Genomic DNA, 26,422 nt, shown 5'->3' on the forward strand with positions numbered 1-26,422 from the left:
AACTATAACGTCCTCTGGGAGTGTAACAATTTTTTTTTTTTTTTTTTTTTTTGTGAGACAGGATCTGTTCCTCCTGATATGGTTTGGTTGTTTATCCCTTCCACATCTCACGTTGAAATGTGATTCCCAGTGTTGGAGGTGGGGCCAGGGAGTGATTGAATCATGGGAGCAGATCCCTCATGAATGATTTACCATTATCTCCTTGGTGATAAATGAGTCTTGCTCAGTGAGTTTACGTGAGATGTGGTTGTTTGAAAGAGTGTGGCACCTCCCCACCCGCTTTCCCCTGCTCTCACCATGTGATGTGCTTGCTCCCACTTAGCCTTCCACTATGATTGTTAGCTTCCTGAGGCCCTCACTAGAAGCCAAGCAAATGTTGGTGCCATGCTTATATATCCTGCAGAACTGTGAGCCAGTTAAACCTCTTTTCTTTTTTTCTTTTTTTTTTTTTTTTTTGAGATGGAGTCTCGCTCTGCCACCCAGGCTGGAGTGCAGTGGCCGGATCTCAGCTCACTGCAAGCTCCACCTCCCGGGTTTTATGTCATTCTCCTGCCTCAGCCTCCCGAGTGGCTGGGACTACAGGCGCCCGCCACGTCGCCCGGCTAGTTTTTTTGTATTTTTTAGTAGAGACGGAGTTTCACTGTGTTAGCCAGGATGGTCTCGATCTCCTGACCTCGTGATCTGCCCGTCTCAGCCTCCCAAAGTGCTGGGATTACAGGCGTGAGCCACCGCGCCTGGCCTAAACCTCTTTTCTTTATAAATTTCCTAGTTTCAGTTTCTTTTATAGTAACACAAACAAATAGACCTTCTTTACCAGAGTTAGACATTGGTTAGGCTTTTTATCCTATTCAACTCATGGTGTCATGCAAACAAGGGCAATCTGGAGACCATATTGAGATCTATCCTTGCTTGAAGGCTATGGTTCTCCACAAGGATAGTACTGCTACTATCATGTGTTTGGATCTTTGGGGATGCACTTTTGCTTGCTGCAATGATTAGAGGAGGATGAGTTCAGTTTTGACATTCAATGAACATGAGCCAGGAATGCCAGACATCCCACAAGGTATGAGACAGTTCTGCATGACTATTTCCCCAAACCTTCTTGTAAAACATGTTTATGCTTATCTCTCTTTTTTTGGACAGTCTCGCTCTGTTGTCTAGGCTGGAGCGTAGTGGTACAATCTCGGCTCACTGCAACCTCCACCTCCCAGGTTCAAGCGATTCTCCTGCCTCAGCCTCCCGAGTAGCTGGGATTGATTACAGTCACCCGTCACCATACCCAGCTACTTTTTTTATTTTTAGTAGAGATGGGATTTCACCATGTTGGCGAGGCTGGCCCTCAAACTCCTGACCTCAAATGATCCACCCACCTCGGCCTCCCGAAGTGCTGGGATTACAGGCGTGAGCCGCTGCACCCGGCCTATACTTAGGTTATATTAATTCTGTTTTACATTTAGACACAAAGGGTTTTTTAAAACATAGTTTTAATAGACACTGAATTTTCCAGGAATGTAGTAGCTAGTGAGTATTAACCTGGGGCAAATTGTACTTTGTTTTGTTCAGAACTTTGCCAAGAGTTGTTCACTGTTTTGGAAAATCCTATTACCAATGGCATTGCCCCTTATGGCATTTGATTTCCCTATTCAACTTATTTGTCTCAATCTGGATTTGTAGCTGTCACATTCATGGTGATTCTGTGTATAGGTGCAAGTGTCTAGTTCCATAATAGTATGAATTTTAGGATGGTTGTACCTGAGCATTTGCATATTAAAATATTTTATTAAAAATTACTTTTCTAGCCAGGCACAGTGGCTCATGCTTGTAATTTCAGCAGTTTGGGAGGCTGAGGCAGGTGGATCACCTGAGATCAGGAGTTCAAGACCAGCCTGGGCAACATGGTGAAACCCCGTCTCTACTAAAAGCACAAAAAATAGCTGGGCGCAGTGGTGCTTGCCTGTAATTCCAGCTGCTTGGGAGGCTGAGGCAGGAGAATCGCTTGAGTCCGGGAGGTGGAGGTTGCAGTGAGCTGAGATTGCGCCATTGCACTCCAGCCTGGGTGACAGAGCGAGACCCCATCTCAAAAAAAAAAGAAAACAAATTTACTTTCCTTTTTTTCTCTTATATTACTTTAGGCAGTATATTAATTTTCAAAAACTGAGAACAGATAGGTTACCTATTTACAGTTTATTTCAGATTTATGCACTGTTGTGCATTTCTCAGATATTCGTATTAATTTTATGACTCTGCAACAATTTGTCTTTTTTCCTAAAGATGGATTGTTTTACCCTATTTTGTTGCTCTTACAAAAATATTCTTGCTTGTGTCTTTAGGTTCACAAGTATTAATACAAAAGTTTCTCTACAATAATGAATTTTATTTTATTGTATTTTTTCTTGAGACAGGGTCTGGCTCTGTTGCTCGGGCTGGAGTGCATCCATATTCATGGTGATTCTGTGTATAGGTGCAAGTGTCTATTTCCATAATAATATGGTGCGATCTCAGCTCACTGCAACCTCTACCTCCCAGATTCAAGCAATTCTCGTGCCTCAGCCTCCCAAGTAGCCAGGATTACAGATGTGTGCCGTGACACCTGGCTAATTTTTATATATTTCGTAGAGACAAGGTTTCGCCATGTCAACCAAGCTGGTCTCAAACTTCTGGACTCAAGCAATCTGCCTGCGTTGGCCTCCCAAAGTGCTGGGATTACAGGTGTGAGCCACTGTGCCTGGCCTAACAATAAATTTTTAAAACATTTTTGGTGGTAATTTCCCCACCTACACACACCTATACACACATGCACACATAGACAGTTGAAAGAAAAATGTGAATCAATAGTCACCCTTATACATGTGATACACTCATCTTTTCCAATGTGATTTTCTCGAAGTGCTGATTGTGACAAATAAATGATTTCCCAGTTCATTTTCACAGTTGAAGATAGCTGTCTTGGTTTCCTTTGGAGAGTGAGCCCGTTGACCTGGCTTTCCTTTGCTTATAGATTATGTCAGACGACAGCATGTCTTGCGGTGAGTGCCTGGCTAAGCAGGAACACTGCTCTCATACCTGGGAACATCTGGGTCTTGAATGCAATAAGGTTTCAACTACGACTGGGCACCATGGCTTACACCTGTAATGCCAGCACTTGGGAAGCCATGGCGGGTGGATCACCTGAGGTCAAGAAGACCAGCCTGGCCAAGATGGCGAAACCCCATCTCTACTAAAAGTACAAAAATTAACTGGGCGTAGTGGCATGTGCCTATAGTCCCAGCTACTTGGGAGGCTGAGGTAGGAGAATCATTTGAACCCGGGAGGCAGAGGTTGCAGTAAGCCGAGATAGCACTACTGCACTCCATGCTGGGCGACAGAGCAAGACTGTCTTAAAAAAAAAAAAATTGTCAGCTAGAGCTAAGTTTGGATTCATCCCTTAAGCACTCCCATTCCTTGATGGAGTGAATTCTGTACGTGTGCCCTAACTATGTATTTTGGGTTATGCCAGAGTTATACCATTCTCTGAGGATGTTAAGGGGCAGAATGGGATTAGGTGGGACTTTCTATTCTTGGGTGGGACTTTCTGTTTACTTTGATGTCAGACTTAGCTCCCTTTTTACTTATTTTGACCATAAACTGCATATTCATTAAGGCTCAAATTTCGATAGTTTATTCTTCAGTTTTCTGGGGACTTTCTAATGTGAGTATTCAGTTATATCTCTTGAGGTTTTCATTGCTCTTCCTCCTCTACTAGTTTGAAATTTTTGCCGAAGAGAAGATAATTTACATAGGAATTTATTTGACTTTGTTTTTCTTTTTTTAATAAACCTGACATTATGAACATATTTACCTTTAATGTTATGTCATTGAAAATTTAGGCAAAGAAGCTCCAAGTTTTAACTTTGATTCAGGGTTTAATTATTAGATTATGGATACAAATTGTAACTTTCATAATTATGCTTTGAACTTCAAGGGCAAATCTTTGGTCCTATTCTTGATGACTTGTATAGGGGTACTGAATAATGAGAAAGCAAAGAAAGAGGAGTCACCATAGGGACTCAAGAATAATAAACACAGTGTTCATTCTAGTCTAGAAGTTGTGATATGGTTTGCTTTGACTTTTTTTTTTTTTTTCTGATTGTGGTAAAATATACATAAAAGTTACTTTTTTTTTTTTTTTTTTTTTTGAGACAAAGTTTTGCTCTTGTTGTGCAGGCTGGAGTGCAATGGCACGATCTTGGCTCACCGCAACCTCCGCCTCCCGGGTTCAAGCGATTCTGCTGTCTCAGTCTCCTGAATAACTGGGATTACAGGCATGTGCTACCATGCCTGGCTAATTTTGTTTTTTTAGTAGAGATGGGGTTTCTCCATGTTGGTCAGGCTGGTCTCGAACTCCCAACCTCAGGTGATCTGCCTGCTTCTACCTCCCAAAGTGCTGGGATTACAGGTGTGAGCCACCGTGCCCTGCCAAAGTTACTGTTTTATCTGTTTTTAAATGTACAGTTCAGTGGCATTCAGTATGTTTACATTATTGTGCAACCATCACCACTGTACATCCCAGAACTTTTCTATTTTACAAACTGAAACTCTGTGCCCATTAAACAACAATTTCCTATACCCCACTCCTCTCCACAAAACCTCCATTCTCCTTTTGTCTCTATGATTTTGACTACTCTGGTTATCTCATATACATGGAATCATACAATATTTGTTTATTTTTTGTGTCTGACTTATTTCACTTAGCACAATTTTCAGGGTTCATCTTTGTGGCAGCAAGTGTCAGCATTTCATTATTTTTAAAGGCTGAATATTCTATTGTATGTATAGACTACTTTTTTTTTTTTTTGAGACAGAGTCTTGCTCTGTCACCTAGGCTGGAGTGCAGTGGCACAATCTCAGCTCTCTGCAACCTCCGCCTCCTGGTTTCAAGCGATTCTCCTGCCTCAGCCTCCTGAGTAGCTGGGATTACAGGTGCCCACCACCACGCCCGGCTAATTTTTGTATTTTTAGTAGAGACAGGGTTTCACCATGTTGGTCAGGCTGGTCTCGAACTCCTGACCTCGTGATCCACCTGCCTCATCCTTCCAAAGTGCTGGGATTACAGGCGTGAGCCACTGCCCGCAGCTCAGACTACATTTTGTTTAGCCATTCATCCATCAGTGGACACTTGTTTCCATCTTTTGGCTACTGTGAATAATGTTGCCTTGAATATTGGTGTACAAATATCTGTTTGAGTCTCTGCTTTCAGTTCTTTTGGGTATATACCCAGAAATGGAATTGTTAGAATATATTGTGATTCTATGTTTAATTTGAGTCACCACCATATGCTTTACTTTTTTTTTTTTTTTACATTATAGATGTATTTTTAATCAATACGTACTTTTTTTTTTTTTTTTTTTTTGAGAGAGGGTCTCACTTTATCACCCAGGCTGGAGTGCAGTGGCTCGACCTTGGCTCACTGTGAAACGAGAGAGTTTCCTGACCCCCTTGTGGGACTTGTGGTAGGTGTGTGGCTCAGCTGCCCCTCACTCAAACCCCTTATGGGAGGGGGAGCATGCAGAAGGGCAGGTGCAGGAGCCAGGGAGAGTGCTTTTGGGTTCCAGCCCCATGGTAGCATCTAGGGGTGTGTTACAGTTAATGCTTTTTTAGCAGTTGCCATCTACAGGTGGCTAAGTGTTAAACCAACTCAGTAGAGAGTCAGAGTGAAGCCTTTTAAAGTCTGCCCTCTTGTTACCTTAGTCCTTGTCTGGCATTCAGGAAGGATAAGGTCACACATGGACTTGATGGTGGTGAATGCAGGGGTTTTACTGAGTGGTGGAAGTGGCTCTCAGCAGGATGAAGGGGAGCTGGAAAGGGGGTGCAGTGGGAAGATGATCTTCACCTGGAATTCGGCCATCCCGTCCGTGACTGATCTCCTCTCCAACCATCCCCAGCCAAATTCCTCTCAATGTTCAGATGCTCCTTCTCTTCTCCTCTGCCATGCCATTCTGCTGCTCTTCTATTCCTCTGCTTGTGGAGCTTGGGGGTTGGGGTTTTTATGAGTACAGGATAAGGGGGCGTGGTGGGCCCAAAGGCAACATTTAGGCACAAAAACAGGAATGCTTGTTCCCATGTAGAACTGTGGGTTTCCAGGCTTGAGGGTGGGGCCTTTGCTGGAGAACCACCTTCTTCTACCCTGTATTTCCCTTCCTCCTTGTCCGTATCAACTACAACCTCTGCCTCCCAGGTTCAAGCGATTCTCATGCCTCAGCCCTTCAAGTAGCTGGGATTTATAGGCATGTGCCACCACACCTGGCTAATTTTTGTATTTTTAGTAGATATGGGGTTTTGCCACATTGGCTAAGCTGGTCTCATACTCCTGGCCTCATGTGATCCTCCCTCCTTGGCCTCCCAAAGTGACAGGATTGCAGTATGAGCCACTGCCCCCAGCCTATACATACATATTTGCACACTCATTTATTTTGGATAAATTTCCTAGAAGTGGAACTGTTGAGTCAAAGGATGGGCATAATTTTGAAATGTGATTATTTTCTAAGAGCTTTTATACTGATATGCCATTGTTGGATAAAGCCCTGAGAGTAGTGACTAGGAGTGCCCCCCAACAACCTGTAAACTTATTCTAACTGGCATAGTGATTCTAGTAAAAAAAAAAAAAAAGGTAAGAGTATGTACTGTGGTTTTTCCAACTAACATAGTTTTTTCCCTTAAGCATATTTTGTATGGAGAATGTGTTAAATTTTGTTGTTTTGCAGGTCTCAATAAAGCTTGTATGTTGTGCTTACGTTGCTTTTCTCTGATCTGTTCCCCTAGGGGCAGATACCTGGAATGTAAACAATCTGGGTATTCATTTATCTTCATGGAATTAACAAAAGACTTTTAATCTAGGAAGTGGCATAAAATGTCACAGTGGGTGTTTAACATTTATTTATAGGGGAAAATTTGGCAAACCAAATCTTTGAACCAGAAGCTTTTAATTGAGTTCTATGAATTCACAGTGCCAGCATTTCCAGTTGTTTTTAGAAATCTAGATTTTTTTTTTCTTTCTTTTGTGGTACTATTTTAGAAATAATCTGTTTTCGTATTTCCTCTTTATTGTAAAACATAGACTGCTCTAATTCTACAGTATTGCGTCATTACTACTAACATCCATTTATCATGGCTTCTTGACTAGTATCGCTGGAATATTGGTTTTCTTGAAAATAGTTACAAGAGGCCGGACATGGTGGCTCACGCCTGTAATCCCAACACCTTAGGAGGCTTAGGTGGGCAGATCACTTGAGGCTGGGAGTTCGAGACCAGCCCGGCCAACATGGTGAAACCCTGTCTCTACTAAAAATACAAAAATTAGCTGAGCATGGTGACGCGTGCCTGTAATCCCAGCTGCTTGGAAGGCTGAGGCAGGAGAATTGCTTGAAGCCGGAAGGCAGAGGTTGCAGTGAGCCAAGACCATCTCAAAAAAAAAAAAAAAAAAAAAAAAAAAGAAAGTTGCAAGACAGTAAGGAGAAATAGTTTATTGTGCTGGTATGGAGGCAGAAAGATGTGGAGTGTAATCATAGAAAAATGTGAAATGTTACTTTAGTTATTTTGACGATATCATTGTTCATTTTGGTCAAATAACATGTAAGGTGTTTTCACTAGTAACAATGTTTTTTTCATATCCAAAAAGCCTTTACAAGACCTATTGTTATTTCTCTGTGTTTTGTTGGTATTTAGCTCTCCTTTTAACACAGTTGTTAAAACTGAAAGCAGAACATGAGAAGCGCTACAGTCTGTTAAAGAATCAGGCCAGTGATGAAGTGAAACACATTGTTGGCTAAAAATAGCATTTTGCAAATTACATCTGAAATTGTTTTGTTAGAGCATCTATTGGTAATGAAATTCAGCTGTTCTTATTCTGTGTTTTGTGTGTATTTTTAAAACATCATTATCAGCCGGGCGCGGTGGCTCACACCTGTAATCCCAGCACTTTGGGAGGCCGAGGCGGGTGGATCATGAGGTCAGGAGATCGAGACCATCCTGGCTAACACGGTGAAACCCCGTATCTACTAAAAATACGAAACAATTAGCTGGGCTTGGTGGTGGGCACCTGTAGTCCCAGCTACTCGGGAGGCTGAGCCAGGAGAATGGCGTGAACCTGCGAGGCGGAGCGTGCAGTGAGCCGAGATTGCGCCACTGCACTCCAGCCTGGGCGACAGAGCGAGACTCCGTCTCAAAAAAAAAAAAAAAAAAAAAATCGTTATCTGGGGGCCAGGCACTATGGTTCATGCCTGTAATCCCAGCAAATTGGGAGGCCGAGAAGGGCAGATTGCTTTGAGCTCAGGAGTTCAAGACTAGCTTGGGCATCATGGTGAAACCCCATCTCTATGAAAAATTAGCCGGGTGTTGGTGGCTTGCACCTGTAGTCCCAGCTACTCAGGTGGCGGAGGCTGGAGAATTGCTTGAGCCAGGAAGTGGAGGTTGCAGTGAGCCATGATTACATCCCTGCATTCCAGCCAGAGCGACAGAGTGAGACCCTGCTCAAAACAAACAAACACCCCTGCAACATTATCTGAAAGTAGATGGCCATGCAAAATGAGTTTCTCTTGGTTTTTAACTAATTTTTCCTTTAAGACCATATAAACCTTTCCTATATTCTCTGAAAACTTAAGGCTGTAATACTTGGAATTAAGAGTAAATGAAGGCCGGGTGTGGTGGCTCACACCTGTAATACCAGCACTTTGGGAGGCTGAGATGGGCAATCACTTGAGGTCAGGAGTTCGAGACCAACCTAGCCAACATGGTGAAACCCTGTCGCTACTAAAAATACAAAAAAATTAGCCAAGTGTGGTGGCGTGTGCCTGTAGTCCCAGCTACTCTGGAGGCTGAGGCCTGAGAATCCCTTGAACCTGGGAGATGGAGGTTGCAGTGAGCTGAGATTGTGTGCCACTGCACTCCAGCCTGTGTGACCGAGTGAGACTCTGTATCAAAAAAAAAAAAAAAAAAAAGAAAACATTGAGATAATTAAATTTAAAACAGTAAAATTCAGGTGTGACTACTTAATGTTATAATACTGCATTGGTTTGTGGGCTTTTGAAGGCAGGAACTGTATCGTATCTTCGTGTTTAGCATACATGATAAAATAACTGTTTTGTTTGTTTTTGTTTTGTTTTGACTCAGAGTCTTGCTCTGTCATCCAGACTGGAGTGTGGAGTGCAGTGGCACAGTCTGGGCAATGGCACAATCTCAGCTCACTGCAACCTCTGCCTCCTGTGTTCAAGCGATTCTTGTGCCACAGCCTCCTAAGTAGCTGGGACTACAGATGCACACCACCAGGCCCAGCTAATTTTTGTATTTTTGATAGAGACGAGGTCTTACCGTGTTGGCCAGGCTGGTCTCGAACTCCTGACCTCAGGTGATCCACCCATCTCGGCCTCCCAAAGTGCTGAGATTACAAGTCTGAGCCACCATGCCCGGCCTTATTTTTTAGAAAAAGAATCAAATCATTAGAAGCAAATATTCCCAGTTCTGGTAAAATCTGATTTTTAAATACAAAATTATTTATTTAAAAAATAGGCAGAGTGGCTCACGCCTGTAATCCCAGCAGTTTGGGAGGCCAAGGCAGGTGGATCACGAGGGCCCGAGTTAAAGACCAGCCTGGCCAACATGGTGAAACCCTGTCTCTACTAAAAATACAAAAATTAGCTGGGTGTGGTGTTGTGTGCCTTTAGTCCCAGCTACTCGGGAGGCTGAGGCAGGAGAATTGCTTTAACCGAGGGGAGGCAGAGGTTGCAGTGAGCCGACATCACGCCACTGCACTCCAGCCTGGGTGACAGAGTGAGACTGTCTCAAAAAATGGTAATAATAAATAATAATAATAAAAAAAAAAGGCTCTGGAGTCAGACAACCCATTTTATTTTACTACTCTTTAAAAAACCCCGTACCCACTATTTCATATTTTTGTGATCTTGGAAGTTATTTGTGCCTTAATTTTCCTAGTTATAAAATGAGACTATTTAATAGTTGCTTTTGGCTGGGCACAGTGGCTCATGCCTGTAATGCCAAGGTGGGAAGACACTTGAGGCCTGGAGTTTGAAACCAGTGTGGGCAACGTGACGGACCCTGCTTATACAAAAAGTAAGAAGAATTGACCAGACATGGTGGCACATGTCTGTAGTCCTAGCTACTTGAAAGGCTGAGAGGCAGAAGGATCACTTGAGCTTGGGAGGTTCAGGCTGCAGTGAGCGATGATCATCATGGCTCTCGGGGCAACAGAGCAAGACCCCCCCATCTCTCTCTTTTTTTTTTTTTTTCTCTTGTGTGACGGAGTTTCGCTCTTGTTGCCCAGGCTGGAGTGCAATGATGCGATCTTGGCTCACCGCATCCTCCACCTCCTGGGTTCAAGCAATTCTGCCTCAGCCTCCCGAGTAGCTGGGATTACAGGCATGTGCCACCATGCCCAGTTAATTTTTTATTTTTAGTAGAGACAGGGTTTCTCTATGTTGGTCAGGCTGGTCTCAAACTCCCGACCTCAGGTGATCCATCTGATCAGCCTCCCAAAGTGCTGGGATTACAAGCATGCGCTACTGTGCCCAGCCAGGACCCCTCATCTCTTAAAAAAATAGTCAATTTCATTAGAGTTATTCAGGATTAAATGGGATAATCCATAGGAGGTGCTTAGAAGAGCTTTTGGCAAATAATCAGTCCCCATTAAATGTTAGCTGCCCAGCTGGGTATGGTGGTGCATGCCTGTAAACAGCAGTTTAAGAGGCCAAGCGAGGAGGATTGCTTAAGCCCAGGAGTTTGAGACCAGCATGTGCGAGACTGTCTTTACAGAAAAATTTTTTAAAAATTAGCTGGGCATGGTGGCATGCACCTGTAGTCCTAGCTTCTTGGGAGGCTGAGGTGGGAGGATCACTGAGCCCAGGAGTTTGAGACTGCAATGAGGCATGATTGTGCCTCATTTGAGTTTGAGTTTGAGACTGCAGTGAGGCGTGATTGTGCAGTGAGGCACCATTGCACTCTAGCCTGGGCAACAGATCAAGACCCTGTCTCTAAAAAAAAAAAAAAAGTTAACTGCTTCTTGTCTTCTTATTCAGGAACAGCACTATTGCCTTGTCTGGTGAATTTATTTTGCTTTTAAAATATGCATGTATATTCAGATTGCAATATGACAGATGTGGGCACAAAATACACATTTAAAATTAGTTTTGGGGCCGGGTGCAGTGGCTCACGCCTGTAATCCCAGTACTTTGGGAGGCCGAGGTGAGCAGATCATCTAAGGTTGGGAGTTCAAGACCAGCATGACCAACATGGAGAAACCCCGTCTCTACTAAAAATACAAAAAAATTAGCTGGGCATGGTGGCACATGCCTGTAATCCCAGCTACTCGGGAGGCTGAGGCAGGAGAATCGCTTGAACTCGGGAGGTGGAGGTTGCGGTGAGCCGAGATCGTGCCATTGCACTCCAGCCTGGGTAACAAGAGCGAAATTCCGTCTCTAAATAAATAAATAAATAAATAAAATTAGTTTTGGATAAAAGTTCTAAGAATTTTTACTTTTAGCTACTGTAACTTTAATTTCTGTAAAAATAGATTAGCCATTTACCAATTTATTCAATCAATTTTTCTAATAAACTGTTTATTGATGCTGGCTATTTATTAGGCATTGTACTAGATGCTAGGAATATAAAGTGGTGCAAACTTGGTTATAACCTTCAGCTGCTTAGAAGCTAGTGAAGAAAAGCACCACTGAGTTTTACAGTGTTTTAAACAAATACATATTTACAGTTTTGTAAATAACTCTTTTTGCACTGTGTCATTATTAAATGATTTTTTTTTTGTCTCCTGGAAGGCGTGTGAGCTGAATGTTTTCACTTTTTGTAATGGCCTCTTATAGCATCTTATCTGTGTACCACAACTCTGTGGTATCTGTAATCATTATTGTTTTACAAATAAACTGAGGTTTAAAGAGGTTATAATTAACTCATCCTACAACTACAAAACTCACTTTAAAAGCTTATTAAGTTGTAAAATTCATTCATTCAGCCTGGGCAACATAGTGAGACCTCATCTGTACCTACCCCCACCCCCACCCTCTACCTTCCCCCCAAAATTAGCCGGTCATGGTGGCACATGCCTGTAGTCCCAGCTACTCAGGAGGCAGAGGTGAGAGGATCTCTTGAGCCTGGCAGGTTGAGGCTGCAGTGAGCCGAGATCACGCCAGTGCACTTCAGGCCGGCAGACAGAGCGAGACCCAGTCTCCAAAATATAAAACAAAATCCATTCTATCATTCTTCCTCCCATGTATTATAAGATTCATAACCTATATTAGAAGACTTAACCCATTTATATTATATTTGAGATATATGTGTCTATTTCCCTATTAAAATTGGGAGCCTTTCAGAGGAGGGACTAATCTTAGGTTTTGGGTAGCCCAGCAACAAGTAGACTACCTGTTACATATTGGATACCTAATAAATATTAGTTGAATAGTGAGTATGTAGGATGTCAGAAGTATAAGGAATTTTAGAGTTCACGTAAATCATACACTAGAATTTCTAAAAATAATTTATAGATTGCTTATACAGAATTACAGCTCTTTATTTTGACTATAGAGAACTTTAACAACTGCTACCATCTACTGCTACTGTCACATAATCTCATAAAATAAGCCATTTTAACACCAAAAATGTAGGAAGGACAGTCTCATAGTAAGCATAATTGGTAACTTTATAAATAGTTTTTAGTCATGGCTGGCATCTGTTCAAGAGTTAGATTTGAACAACCACTATTTAATTCAACCCTCCCCTTTTAGAGATGATAAAATTGAGCCCATAGAGACGTATCAAAGTTCTTTCAGCAAGGGAGAATGATCACTGAGTTTGGAACCCAGGTCTGCTGACTCCTAGCTCAAAATTTTGATCTGGTTCCCTCAGTCTTCATCACATGATCAGACTTATGCACAGAGAATTTGTTACTTAACTGAGATCATATAGCTCTTAAGAATGTAAGGCTGGAACCTGAATGCATATTATCCACCTCAGTTTTTAAAGTTGTTATTATTTTTGCCCTGTTTCAAGAATTGCACAGGCCAACTCTATTTTTAGTGAAACCTGTGCATTCACTTCCATGTATCCTAACCAACTCCATCAGTCCTTACTCAACTATAGAAGTGAAATTTTAAGTGATTGAAAGGAGGTATGTATATTTAAGATTTTCTTTCCTTGAAAATTTCAGATTTGAGGCTTAAGCAACTTCTTCTGGGGAAAAGTGCCAGTGCAGCTGCTGTTACAGTAACACTCAAGGTCTTGATCTATATCCATAGATTGGAATATTGGTGGGCCAGCAATCCTCAGACACCTCACTTAGGACAGGTAAGTGAAAGAGAGATTTAAGGATAAGCAAAGTGGATTGAAGGCTAACAGTCTTTCTTCCTGTTTGTAGTTAGATACAAACGTTTTATTGCCTTTACAGATATAACCCTTTGTCCTGATAAAATCACTTGGAATATTAGGTGGGTAGGGCAAAACGTTTTCTTAATTGTAAGATGTGTGTCAAAATGTTTTATAATGGTAAAACTTAGAATAATTAAAATTGTTTTTCTTTTTGTCTGTTTTCCAGATTGTATTTATGAGCTTGTATTGCAGTTATCTATTGCTGTGTAACAAAGTACCTCAAACTTAGTGGCTTAAAACAACAGTCATTTATTTTGTTCATGTATTTGCAATTTGAGCAAGGCTTGATTGGTAGGGATACTTGTCTCTGTTAACATATAGCATGAAGTGAGATGGCTAGAAGGGTTGGAGTGGCTCAGTGGCTGGGAACCGGAATCATTTGAAGGCAGGCTTGCTCACTCACATATCTGGTGGTTAATGCTGGCTGTTGGCAAGAACACCTTCATGTGACCTCTCCTTGTGGCTGCTCGGCTTCTTCACAGCATGGTACCTGGGTTCCAAGAGAGAGAGCATCCCAAGAGAGGAAGGCAAAGGTGCATGGCATATTTGACTTGGTTTTGGAAGTCACATAGTGTTACTTTGCTCTGTCCTACCAGTTGATGTAGTTGTAAAGGTCCTCCCAGGTTTCAAGGAAGCTGTGGACATAGACCCCACCACTTGAAAGATCAACATCACATTGTAAGAAGAGCGTATGGGATGGAATCTAATGTTGTAGGCATCTTTGGAAAATATTTGCCACGATTTGTATTACTTTTAAGGTAATATAGATAACATGAAATATATTAAAAAGAGGAATATTTGCAGGATATTATGGTGTATGAGTTCAATAAGAATTTGATGTGTTCTTGTGTAGTAGAGTATGATATTGAAAATAAGATGTCTAAACAGAAAAAAAGTGAAATAGATTTGGAATTTTCTTTCTTTCTTTTCTTCCTTTTCTTTCTTTCTTTCTAGAAGGAGTTTTGCTCTTGTTGCCCAGGCTGGAATGCAATGGCATAATCTCGGCTCACTGCAACCTCTGCCTCCTGGGTTGAAGTGATTCTCCTGCTTCAGCCTCCCAAGTAGCTGGGATTGTAGGCATGTGCCACCACGCCTGGCTAATTTTGTGTTTTTAGTAGAGATGGGGTTTCACCATGCTGGTCAGGCTGGTCTTGGAACTCCTGACCTCAGGTGATCCACCCTCCTCGGCCTCCCAAAGTGTTGTGATTATAGGGATGAGCCACTGCATCTGGCCTGGAATTTTCTTTTGTGTCAACAAAACAGTATACTGCTACAATCAAAAGTAGAGACAAAAGTTTATAAACAAGATGGAAGATAAGATTTGTAGTTTGGAATTGGGTTGTTGTTGTTGTTGTTTTAAGAACGTGTTAGTTCAAAGCCTACTTGGGTCTTTTTTTTTCTTGTTTGTTTGAATAATTTGAGAATTATTTGGGAAATTGATTTCCAATATAAATTTGAGGACCGAATGCCAATATAATTATATACCTCCACATTTGTTTTGTCTGTCTCTGTTTCTTTAAGGGAAGTCTTTTTCAGGATTGTACAGGATTGTGTACAATTTTTCCAGGATTGTGCTAAATTTCTGGTAAATATCTTAAGTTTTTCTTCTTTTTTTTGAGATGGAGTCTTGTGCTGTCGCCCAGGTTGGAGTGCAGTGGCACGGTCTCGGCTCACTGCAAGCTCCGCCTCCCAGGTTCACACCATTCTCCTACCTCAGCCTCCCGAGTCGCTGGAACTACAGGCATGTGCCACCTTGCCCAGCTAATTTTTTGTATTTTTAGTAGAGATGGGGTTTCACCATGTTGGTCAGGATGGTCTCGATCTCCTGACCTCGTGATCCACATGCCTCGGCCTCCCAAAGTGCTGGGATTACAGGCGTGAGCCATCACGCCTGGCCAAGTTTTTTCAGTGGGATGAGAAAACTGCAAAGTTATAGAGTATTTGGTTGCCTTATTGACTGCTACCAGTTATATAAACTGCCTGTGGCAGGTTTGAATATAACTAATACTCAAATTCTGGATGTGATGGAAAATATTTTTAGAGAATTCTATAAACATTACATGTGATTGTCGTCTGTTCACTATAGGAATGGACAATAGGCTTTAGGAAGCAGAAGACTCAGAAGATTTTCTTGCTATCTAGATACTTTCTCATTCCAAAGTGATTTACATCATAATGAGTTTAATTTAACAGAGTTGGCTCAGCACTATTTCCCTAGTATTTGCAGGTAAAGTTCTATAATGGAGAAAAACTGAACCACCTAGTGTGTCAATAGAGGCAATATCAGAAGTTTGTTAATTCTCAAATGTTAATGATCAGAATTGACTGATTTTTGTGAAACAATATATTTTAGTTCAAAAGGTACAGTAATTGAGAAAGCTGTTTTTGTTTTTGTTTTGTTTTGAGATAGGGTCTTCCTCTTTTGCCCAGGGAGGAGTGCAGTTAGCACTATAGCCTCCGCCTCCCGGGCTCAAGTGCTCCTCTTATCTCAGTCTCCAGAGTAATGGGGACTACAGATACAAGCTTCCATGCCTGGCTAATTTTTGTATTTTTTGTAGAAATGGGGTTTTGCTGTATTGCCCAGGCTTGTCTTGAACTCGTAGGCTCAAGCCATCTGCTCACCTTGGCCTCCCAAAGGGCTGGGATGACAGGAGTGAGTTTTGTTTTTTTTTTGCATTTAAAAACAAGATGAGGCCTGGCATAGTGGCTCACTCCTGCCATCCCAGCACCTTGGGAGGCCCAGATGAGTGGATTACTTGAGGCAGGGAGTTGGAGGCCAGCCTGGCCAAAATAGGGAAACCCCGTCTCTACTAAAAATACAAAAAATTAGCTGGGTGTGGTGGTGCGCGCCTGTAACCCCAGCTACTCTGGAGGCTAAAGTGGGAGAATCCCTTGAGCCCAGGAGGTGGAGGTTACAGTGAGCTGAGATCTGTGCCACTGCACTCCAGCCTGGGTGACAGAGACTCTGTCTCTAAAAAAACCCAAAAATAAATAAATAAAACCAAGATAAGGTATTTTACAATAGACAGATTAGGAATCATGATTATAGGTAATGTAAAATACTGTATCTTAAATAACATATATGCATATATGTGCAAGCATACAGAAAGCCTTTAAGCATTTAACTTGACTTTTTGTTTTAAACATTTGTTTTTAGCTCCCTTTTGCTTTTAAGAAGTCAGAGTAGGTTAATTGCTGATATCTGATACAGATCTATTGAATACATTATCTTCTGTAGGCCTGTACCTAAGGGGATGAAAATCTCTCAAATAGTGAAATACTGTTCTCTGAAACAAATAACAACAAAAGTTCCTAAACACTCTTAAGAAATTACAAATATGGTAGTGTTTATTTTGGTACTTTATGTAATCCTTGGAAGGAAGTAAATGATAAAGTTCTTGGGTAAAGATACATGACTATGTAAAGTTAATTTTATTTTTATGTATTTATTTTTTCAGCGACAGGTCTTACTGTGTATTGCCAAGGCTGGAGTGCTGTGGCTATTCATAGGCGTAATCATAGCGTACTTGTATCTTTGCATAGCTGGGACTATAGGTGTGCACCACTGTGCAGGGCCTGTACAAATTATTTTAAAATGCAAAAAGGACTTTTAGTAATTCTGGAAGAAGTAAGTTATGTTGCTTAGAGATTAGTGTTCTCCTACTTACCATTTTTTTAAAATGAGATTCCTGGTTTTAAAATTACAGTGATTCTTACTTGAAAAACAGCATTCAGTTCATGTTTTTACAGGTTTTTGTTAATACAGAAGTTACATGACTTTTTTATTACTCCTAACCCTCCTGTACCCTCTAGTCCTAATTATTAAAAGGTATAGTACCTTCTGTGAATGAAGTGTTTAACAAAAGTGTTTAACATTTGGAGTAGGGAAGTAATTAGCATATCATAAAAATTTACCATTTTAACCATCTTTAAATGTTAAGTGCGTTCACATTGCTCTGCAGCCAATATTCAGAACTCCTTTGATCTTGCAAAACTGAAGCTCTATACCCGTTATTATTATTATTTATTTTATTTACTTATGTATTTTTTTGAGACAGAGTCTTGCTCTGTCTCCTAGGCTGGAGGGCAGTGGTGTGATCTTGGCTCAGTGCACCTTCCACCTCCCAGGTTCAAGTGATTCTCATGTCTCAGCTTCCCAAATAGCTGAGATTATAGGCATGTGCCACCACACTTGGCTAATTTTTGTATTTTTAGTAGAGATGGGGTTTCACCATGTTGGCCAGGCTGGACTTGAACTCCTGACCTTCAGTGATCTGCCTGCCTCAGCCTCCCAAAGTGCTGGGATTACAGGTGTGATCCCCACCTCAAGTAGCTGGGATTACATGTGTGTACCACCATGCCTGGTTAATTTTGTATTTTTAGTAGAGATGGGATTTTGCTGTGTTGGCTAGGCTGGTCTGGAACTCCTGACCTCATGTGATCTGCCTGTCTCGGCCTACCAAAGTTCTGGGATTACAGGCATGAGCCACTGTGCCTGGCCAGTTTTCTTTATATTCTGTGGAGAATATTGGTATTTTTATTTTAGTCTTCGGTGGGTTGTGGTTCCATATAAATTCAGTTTTCTGAGCTTTGGCAGTGTTATTCAGATCTGTCCCACAAGTGTTTCATCCAGTGGTCAGTCTGGGATCTGGGTGTAGGTCTATTCATTATCTCAGTTATCAAAGTTTTTATTATGCCAGTTGATATCAGATGCATACCTACACAGGTTGAGGATGAGCCCAGCAGTTCATAAACAACATTATGGGGTCACTTTCCTACAGACAGAAAGAGAAGGAAAAAAAACCCAAAACAATGGAGTTTGTCCTGCCCACTTGGAGGCAAGACCCCACTGGATGGAGAGAAAGGTTCCCTTCCTTCAAAAGTTTTGTTCCTGGAGGTGGCTTTCCATTCCCAGATTCTTCTGCTGTTGCTGCTGCCCCCACTGTGGATGACCTGGGGACTGACACATGAGAGTATGGAGTTTTCCCAAGCTGCTGAGCACAGTGGCTCACACCTGTAATGCTAGCACTCTGGGGGGACGAGGCGGGAGGATAACTTGAGCCCAGGAGTTTGAGGTTGTGGCGAGCTGTGATTGTGCTACTGCATTCTAGCCTGGGAAACAGAGTGAGACCCTGTCAAAAAAAAAAAAAAAAAAGAGAAAAAAATACCCAAAGGATTTCCCTCATCTTCTCTGAGCTGTAGGAGTTCCCTTTACTGGCCTTGAGCCAGAGCTAGAGGGTTCTGTTTCTCTCTCCGCCTGCACCATTGTGCTCAGTTCTGGGTTTTAGGTTGTGTTGAGTTCAGGTTGGAGGATACTAGAGGGAAAAAAAATGATAAACTCATAGCTGGTTTGGGGGTAGTTGGAATTCTGGTGATTTCCCTGGATCCACCTGTGATATTTACAGCGTCTTCAAATAGCTGTTCATGCATTCTGTCCCAGTGTTATAGTTAACTGGAAGATAAAGGGAGATGTATTTACTTCATCTTACCAAGCAAGAAATCTTCCCAACTTTTTTTTTTTTTTTTTTTTTTTTTTTTTTTTTTAGACGGAGTCTCGCTCTGCCGCCCAGGCTGGAGTGCAGTGGCCGGATCTCAGCTCACTGCAAGCTCCGCCTCCCGGGTTCACGCCATTCTCCTGCCTCAGCCTCCGGAGTAGCTGGGACTACAGGCGCCCGCCACCTCGCCCGGCTAGTTTTTTGTATTTTTTAGTAGAGACGGGGTTTCACCGTGTTAGCCAGGATGGTCTCGATCTCCTGACCTCGTGATCCGCCCATCTCGGCCTCCCACAGTGCTGGGATTACAGGCTTGAGCCACCGCGCCCGGCCCTTCCCAACATTTTTAACTTTTTGCTTTGAAATAATTTTCTCACGTCTGTAATCCCAGCACTTTGGGAGGCGGAGGCGGGCACGTCACTAGGTCAGGAGTTCGAGACCAGCCTGGCCAACATGGTGAAACCCTGTCTCCACTAAAAATATAAAAATCAGCTGGGCGCGGTGGTGCATGCCTGTAATCCCAGCTACTCGGGAGGCTGAGACAGAAGAATTGCTTGAACCCAGGAGGCGGAGGTTGCAGTGAGCTAAGATCACACCATTGCACTCCAGCCTGGGTGACAGAGCAAGACTCCGTCTCTAGAAAAAAAAAAAAAGGAAAGAAAAAAAAAGAAAAGAAATAATTTTAGATTCACAGAAAGGTATACAAATAGGAAAATGAAGTCCTCTGTGTCCTTTACCCAGTTACATAGCTACATAGCTGTAGTACAATACCAAAACCAGAAAATTAACATTAACATCAACTTTTTATTATGCAATATTTCAAATGTGCAGAATGTTGGGTAAGACGTATGTTGAACATCTGTATATCCCCCACTGATATTTCAATATTTTTTCATATTTTCCCATACTTTATATGTGTATTCTAATATGTATGTATCCTCTTTTATATAAACCACTTGAAAGTAAATTGCAGACATCATGATAATTTACCTCTAAATACTTGAGCATGCATCTTCTAAGAAAAAGGATATTATACTTCAGTAAACATTTATTATTAAATGCAAACTATTTTTTTCCTGTAACCCCAAGACCTGATCATACCTAAGAAAATTAACTATGAATTTTTTTGGACAAGAGTCTTAACTTTTGTTTTGAAGCATGTTATCTCTCTCTCTCTTTTTTTTTTTTTAACCTTTTTTTGTTTTTTGAGACATAGCCTTGCTTTGTCGCCCACACTGGAGTTCAGTGGCACAATCTCAGCTCATTGCAACCTCTGCTTCCCAGGCTTAAGTGATTCTTGTGTCTCAGCTTCCCGAGTAGGTGGGATGACAGACGTGCGCCACAATGCCTGGCTAATCTTTTTTTTTTTCGGACGGAGTCTTGCTCTGTTACCCAGGCGATCTTGACTCACTGCAACCTCCACCTCTGGGGTTCAAGTGATTCTTCCGTCTCCTGAGTAGCTGGGACTACAGGGCTGTGCCACCATACCTGGCTAAGTTTTGTATTTTTAGTAGAGACGGGGTTTCACCATATTGGCCAGACTGGTTTCAAACTCCTGACCTCATGATCTGCCCACCTTGGCCTCCCAAAGTCCTGGGATTACAGGCGTGAGCCACCATGCCCGGCCTCTTTTTTTCTGTATTTTTAATAGAGACAGGGTTTCGCCATGTTGGCCAGGTAGGTCTCAAACTCCTGGCCTCAAGTGATTTGCCTGCCTTGGCCTCCCAAAGTGCTGGGGTTACAGGCATGAGCTGCCATGCCCCACCAATCTCTTGAAGGCTTATATTATTATTCAAGGATGTGTCCCTTCTGATGATATACTCTTGGTGATTATTTTGGGAGTCTGAGCTCTTAACCATGTGCGCAATTCAGAGCCCAGGGAGCTCCCTGATTCTGTATTCTTGTCTCTCATTCTTTCCTCAGCTCTATCTTCTCACAGCTCCCACTCAAAATAGTCCTCATCAGGAGATTGTAATTTTGTCAGACTAATTTAGGACTAGTACGTGACTTCGTTTTTAATTATTGGCCAGGAAGTTACTTACAGTTAAAATTGTGGTAGAGTTTCTGATACGGTGATATATAAAGGGTGAATCAAGCTGTAAGTAATTGAAAACCCGACTGTAAAGCTTACATAAATCTGAAGTTGGCAGTTGCTCATGTTGCTTTAATGGTTCAACATTGCTGGGGCCTATGAATTTGTGATTTGCTTGGCCTTTCATGGTCTTAAGACAGCTACTGCAGCTCCAGCCTTCCACCTACATTCAAGGAAGAAGGAAAAAGACACTGCCAAGGAAAAGCTTTCTTATTAGTGATTCCAGCAAGTCACTTCTAATGTTCCAAGGGCCAAAATTGGGTCATATGGTCACCTCTAGCTGTTTTCGTCTTTTGGCCTCTGTAATGAGAGGCAAGGAGGGAGTAGGGATTTGGGAATGACTTTTTGAGTAACCAGTTAACATCTGTCACAGTTATATGATTATATTTATTTTATATCAAAATTGTGTTCATTTGACTTCAGTGTGATGTTCAGCACATAGGTGCTTTATTATTACATAGTAACATTTAACCGGATAGTGTGGAGAACAAAAGGAATAAAAATAGTAAAGAGTTTTAAATTTAGATGTGAAAGTGAACTTTTGATAATGCAAAGTGAAACTTGGCTTGAATCTTGAGACATTGGTCAAGTTACTGAATTTATAAACCTCTATTTCCTCATCTGTAAAATGGAATTAATAATATCTAACTTTTAGGGCAGTCGTGAAGTATGAAGGAGATAATTTATGTAAAGTACCTAATACAGTGCCTAATACATTGGAGGTGCTACAATGGAAGATATTATTGTTATAATTGTTTGGTATATGGACATTGGGGTAGAATGAAAGAGCACAGACTTTATAGCAGAAGATTATATTTGATTCCTGGTTATACTACATAGTTGTTGTGTGTTCTTAGGCAAATCAGTTAATCTCTCTGAGATAGTAATGTAGTGTGTAATCTCTGAGGATTGTTAGAAAGATTAGATATTATACGTACGGTGCAATAATTTATGGGCTCTCAGTAAAAGGCATCTGCTCCTGCTATTTTTAGTTATTATTTTTATGTTTTAGGATCCATATAGCAGATAGGGAATCAATCATTTATTCTAGAAATTTATTTGTGATCAAGGAGGTATTGTTGATTAGTAGTATTTTTCTTCATCTGTTGAAGAAAAATAGCTGCAGAAACTGGATTTGAATTATGAGGTCTGTTTCCACCATGATTAAAAAGTTTTTGGGTTGGGTACAGTGGCTCACGCCTGTAATGCTAGCACTTTGGGAGGCTGAGGCAGAAGAATCACTTGAGCTCAGGAGTTTGATTCCAGCCTGGGCAAACATAGTGAGACCTTGTCATTACAAAAAATCCTAAAAATTGAGCTGGACATGGTGGTGTGTGCACGTGGTCATAGCTACTCATGAAGGCTGAGGCAGGAAGATTACTTGAGCCCAGCAGTTTGAGGCTGCAGTGAGCTCTGATTGCACCCCACTGCTCTCCAGCCTGGGTGAGAGTGAGACCCTGTCTCAAAAACAAATTTAGGCCCAACTCAGTGGCTCACGCCTGTAATCCCAGCACTTTGGGAGGCCGAGGTGGGCGGATCACAAGGTCAGGAGATGGAGACCATCCTGGCTAGCATGGTGAAACCCCGTCTCCACTAAAAATACAAAAAATTAGCCGGGCGTGGTGGCAGGCACCTGTGGTCCCAGCTGCTCGGGAGGCTGAGACAGGAGAATGGCGTGAACCCAGGAGGCAGAGCTTGCAGTGAGCCGAGATCGCGCCACTGCACTACAGCCTGGGCGACAGAGCGAGGCTCTGTCTCAAAAAAAAAAAAAAAAAAAAAAAAAAAAATCTAGTCTTACATATTTTGTTAGTGGTTTCCCTTGTACATATGGATGTGCTCTGGTGCCTTTTACATGAACCTTTCAGATCTGTACTTCTTTGTTTTGTTTGTTTATAGCCAGTTAATTGTTATTGTTCATGAGTACCAGACTGTTTTTTTTTGTTGTTGTTTGCTTTTTTGGTTAGTTTTTGTAAGACTTAATTTTTTTAGAACAGTTTCAGGTTTATAGCAAAATTGAGCAAAAAAATAGAGAGTTTCCATATACCTGTTGCCCCCACAAACCCACAGTCTTTCTTACTGTCAGCATTCCTTACCAGAATAGTACACAGGAGATATAAGAAAAATCAAACGAATACAAACTCAATATAACACAGCATCTCTGGTTACCAAAATGTATGGGGATTTCTATCTACCAGCAACCACTCAATTCTTTGGCAGACACCAGCTGGGTATCCTACATTTTAACTCAATTCTGACATTATTTACTTGGAGATAGAATCAGATCCCACAGGTTGAGGGCTCAATCCCCTACTTCAATTGCCAGCCCCAGGTTGTGTCGTGTGCTTCTGGCTGATTAGCTATAAATCAGGGTTACCACAGCTCCCTCTTTTGGTTCAGTTAATTTGCTAGAGTGGCTCACAGAACTCAGGGAAACACTTCGTTTGCATTTATAGGGTTATTATAAAGGATATTACAAATGAGACAGATGGAAGAGATGCATAGGGCAAGGTATAAAGCGGCATGGATCTTCCATGCCTTCTTCAGGTGTGCCACCCTCCAGGAACCTCCATGTGTTCATCTGTCCAGAAGCTCTCCAAACGCTGTCCTTTCGGGTTTTTATGGAAGCCTCATTACATACCCATGATTGATTAAGTCGTTGGCCATTTGTAATCAGCTTATCCTTCAGCTCCTCTTCCCTCTCTGGAGGTTGGGGGCTGGGGCTGGAAATCCCAACCCTCTTATGCCTTGGTCTTTCAGATGACCAGCCTTTATCCTTAAAACTATCTAGAGATCTCATTAGCATGTAAAAGATACTCATCACTCCAGAGGTGCCAATGGTTTTATGAGGTATATGTCAAGAAAGGGGAAGAAGACTAATTATATGTTTCATAATTTGTTATAATCAATAAACCCACATTGACACATTATTTTCACCTAGAGTCCTTAGGTTATACTAGAATTTATTCTTGATGTTGTACTTTCAGTGGATTTTGGCAAATGTACTGACATGCATCCACCATTGTAGTGTCATGCAAAATAGTTTTACTATCCTAAAGATTCTGTGTGCTCTGACTGTCCATCCTTTCCTCTCACCTAACCTTTGGTAACCACTGATCCTTTTTCTGTCTGCATAGTTTTGCCTTTTCCAGAATGTCATATAGTTGGAATCATACAGTACATGTAGCCTTTTCAGATTGGCTTCTTTCGCTTAGTAATGTGCATTTAAAGTTCTTTTATGTCTTCTCTTCATGACTTGATAGCTCACTTGCTTCCTTATTCATTTATATATTTTCACTTTTGTTTTTGTTTTTGTTTTTTGAGACAGAGTCTCACTCCGTCGCCCACGATCTCAGCTCACTGCAACCTCCATCTCCTGGGTTCAAATGATTCTCCTGCCTCAGCCTCCCGAGTAAGTGGGATTACAGACGCCACCACATCCAGCTAATTTTTGTATTTTTTGTAGAGATGAGGTTTCTCCATGTTGGCTAGGCTGGTCTCAAACTTCTGGCCTCAAGTGATCCACTGGCCTTGTCCTCCCAAAGTGTTGGGATTACAGGTGTGAGCCACCGTGCCTGACCTGTTTATTTATTTTTTAGAGACAGGCTCTTGCTGTGTTGCCCATGCTGGAGTGCAGTGGTGTAGTCATAGTTCACTGCAAGCTCAAACTCCTGGCCTCAAGCAGTCCTCCTGGTTTAGCCTCCGGAGTTGTTGGAATTACAGATGTGAGCCACTGCATATGGCTAAGCCTTTTTTTTTCTGGCATATTTTCTTTCCTTTTTCTTTTCTTTTCTTTTTTTTTTTTTTAAGACATAGTTTCGCTCTTGTTGCCCAGGCTGGAGTGCAATGGTGCAATCTCGGCTCACCACAGCCTCTGTGTCCTGGGTTCAAGCGATTCTCCTGCCTCGGCCCCCCAAGTAGGAGGGATTACAGGCATGCGCCACCATACCCGGCTAATTTTATATTTTTAGTAGAGACAGGGTTTCTCCATGTTGGTTGGGCTGGTTTCTGACTCCAGACTTCAGGTGATCCACCCGCCTCAGCCTCCCAAAGTGCTGGGATTATAGGCATGAGCCACCGTGCCCGGCTCTGGCATATTTTAAATCCACAGTTGGTTGAACCCATGGATATGGAGGGCCAACTGTATTTAATATGCTTAATGTAAGTATGTGCTTATTTTTGAAATATTTTCCTATTGTTTTATGTGTATGTGGTTTGTTTTTTTTTTTTTTGGAGACCGAGTCTCGCTCTGTCATCCAGGCTGGAGTGCAGTGGAGTGATCTCAGCTCATTGCAGCCTCCGCCTTCCAGGTTCAAGCGATTCTCCTGCCTCAGCCTCCTGAGTAGCTGGGATTACAGGTGTCTGCCACCACACCTGGCTAATTTTTTGTATTTTTGCTAGAAATGGAGTTTCACCAGGTTGGCCAGGCTGGTCTCAAACTCCTGACCTCAGGTGATCCACCCACCTTGGCCTCCCAAAATGCTGGGATTACAGGTGTGAGCCACCACACCTGGCCCTATGTGTATGTGTTTTTAAGCTGTATAATGTTATTATGCTCCAAATCTTATTTTTTCTTTTTTGATCAAAGGAATTATGCAAGCACATACTGTATTTGTAAATCTAGTTGACAAAAACCGACTGTTGTATAATGTTCCGTTGTATATGTATTTCCACATTTTACTTGTATATTTCTCTAATAATTGATACGTAGGTGTGTTGAAAACTAACACAAATAGTGCTGCTGTGTACATCCTTATGCATATATCCTACTGATGTGTGCAAAGGTTACTCTAGTATATACCGAGAAAAGGAATTGCTGACTTGTGGCCCATACACATACTTAATTTCATTAAATATTGCCAAATGTTTTTTAGAATGGCTACCCAGTTTATGCTCCCACCAGCAGTGAATTAGGATTCCTGTTTCCTTAAATACTCGCCAATATTTGGTCTTATCCATCTGTTTAGCCTTGTCAATCTGATGGGAATTAAGAAGTATATTGTTTTAATTTCTATTTCTGTGATTGAGTGTGAGGTTAGGCATCTTTTCATTTACTTGTTACCATTTGGGTTTCCCCTGCTTAGTGACTAAAAAAAAAAACAAACCCAAATAATATATATTTGTTGTAGATATTTTTGAAAATACAAATGGGCAAATGGGCAAATATAAAAAGATCATCTGTAATACCCTAATCCAAAGATAATTGCTATTAACCTTGGCTATATCTTTCTGGTCGTTACACACACACACACACACACACACTCGTTCTCTCTCTCTCTTTCTCTCTCTGTGTCTCTGTCTCTCATATACAAATATGTAGTTTATTAATGGGATTATATACACAGTTTTCTTACATTTTTTCCTTTCACAATAATTTATGACCATTTCCCCATGTTGTTAGACATTTTAAATATCACCATTT

At 41.6% G+C, this 26,422-nt stretch overlaps 1 protein-coding gene across 14 annotated transcripts in view; it reads left to right on the forward strand.

The window, feature by feature from the left end:
• The window catches only part of NUMB (NUMB endocytic adaptor protein), a 196,311-nt gene that overhangs the window by 37,869 nt on the left and 132,020 nt on the right, over nt 1-26,422 (forward strand). For 9 of the 14 annotated variants that reach the window (XM_050798737.1, XM_050798735.1, XM_050798742.1 and 6 more), the window contains exon 2: nt 13,202-13,338. The exons of 4 other annotated variants lie outside the window; for them this stretch is intronic. The gene's annotated coding sequence lies outside the window, so the exon portion shown is untranslated. Of the gene's footprint in view, nt 1-13,201; nt 13,339-24,328; nt 24,413-26,422 lie in introns of those variants that run through there. One more of the 14 variants, XM_050798736.1, reaches the window with a different exon arrangement.

This window comes from Macaca thibetana, chromosome 7, assembly GCF_024542745.1.
Source record: "Macaca thibetana thibetana isolate TM-01 chromosome 7, ASM2454274v1, whole genome shotgun sequence".
Classification (NCBI taxonomy): Eukaryota; Metazoa; Chordata; class Mammalia; order Primates; family Cercopithecidae; genus Macaca; species Macaca thibetana.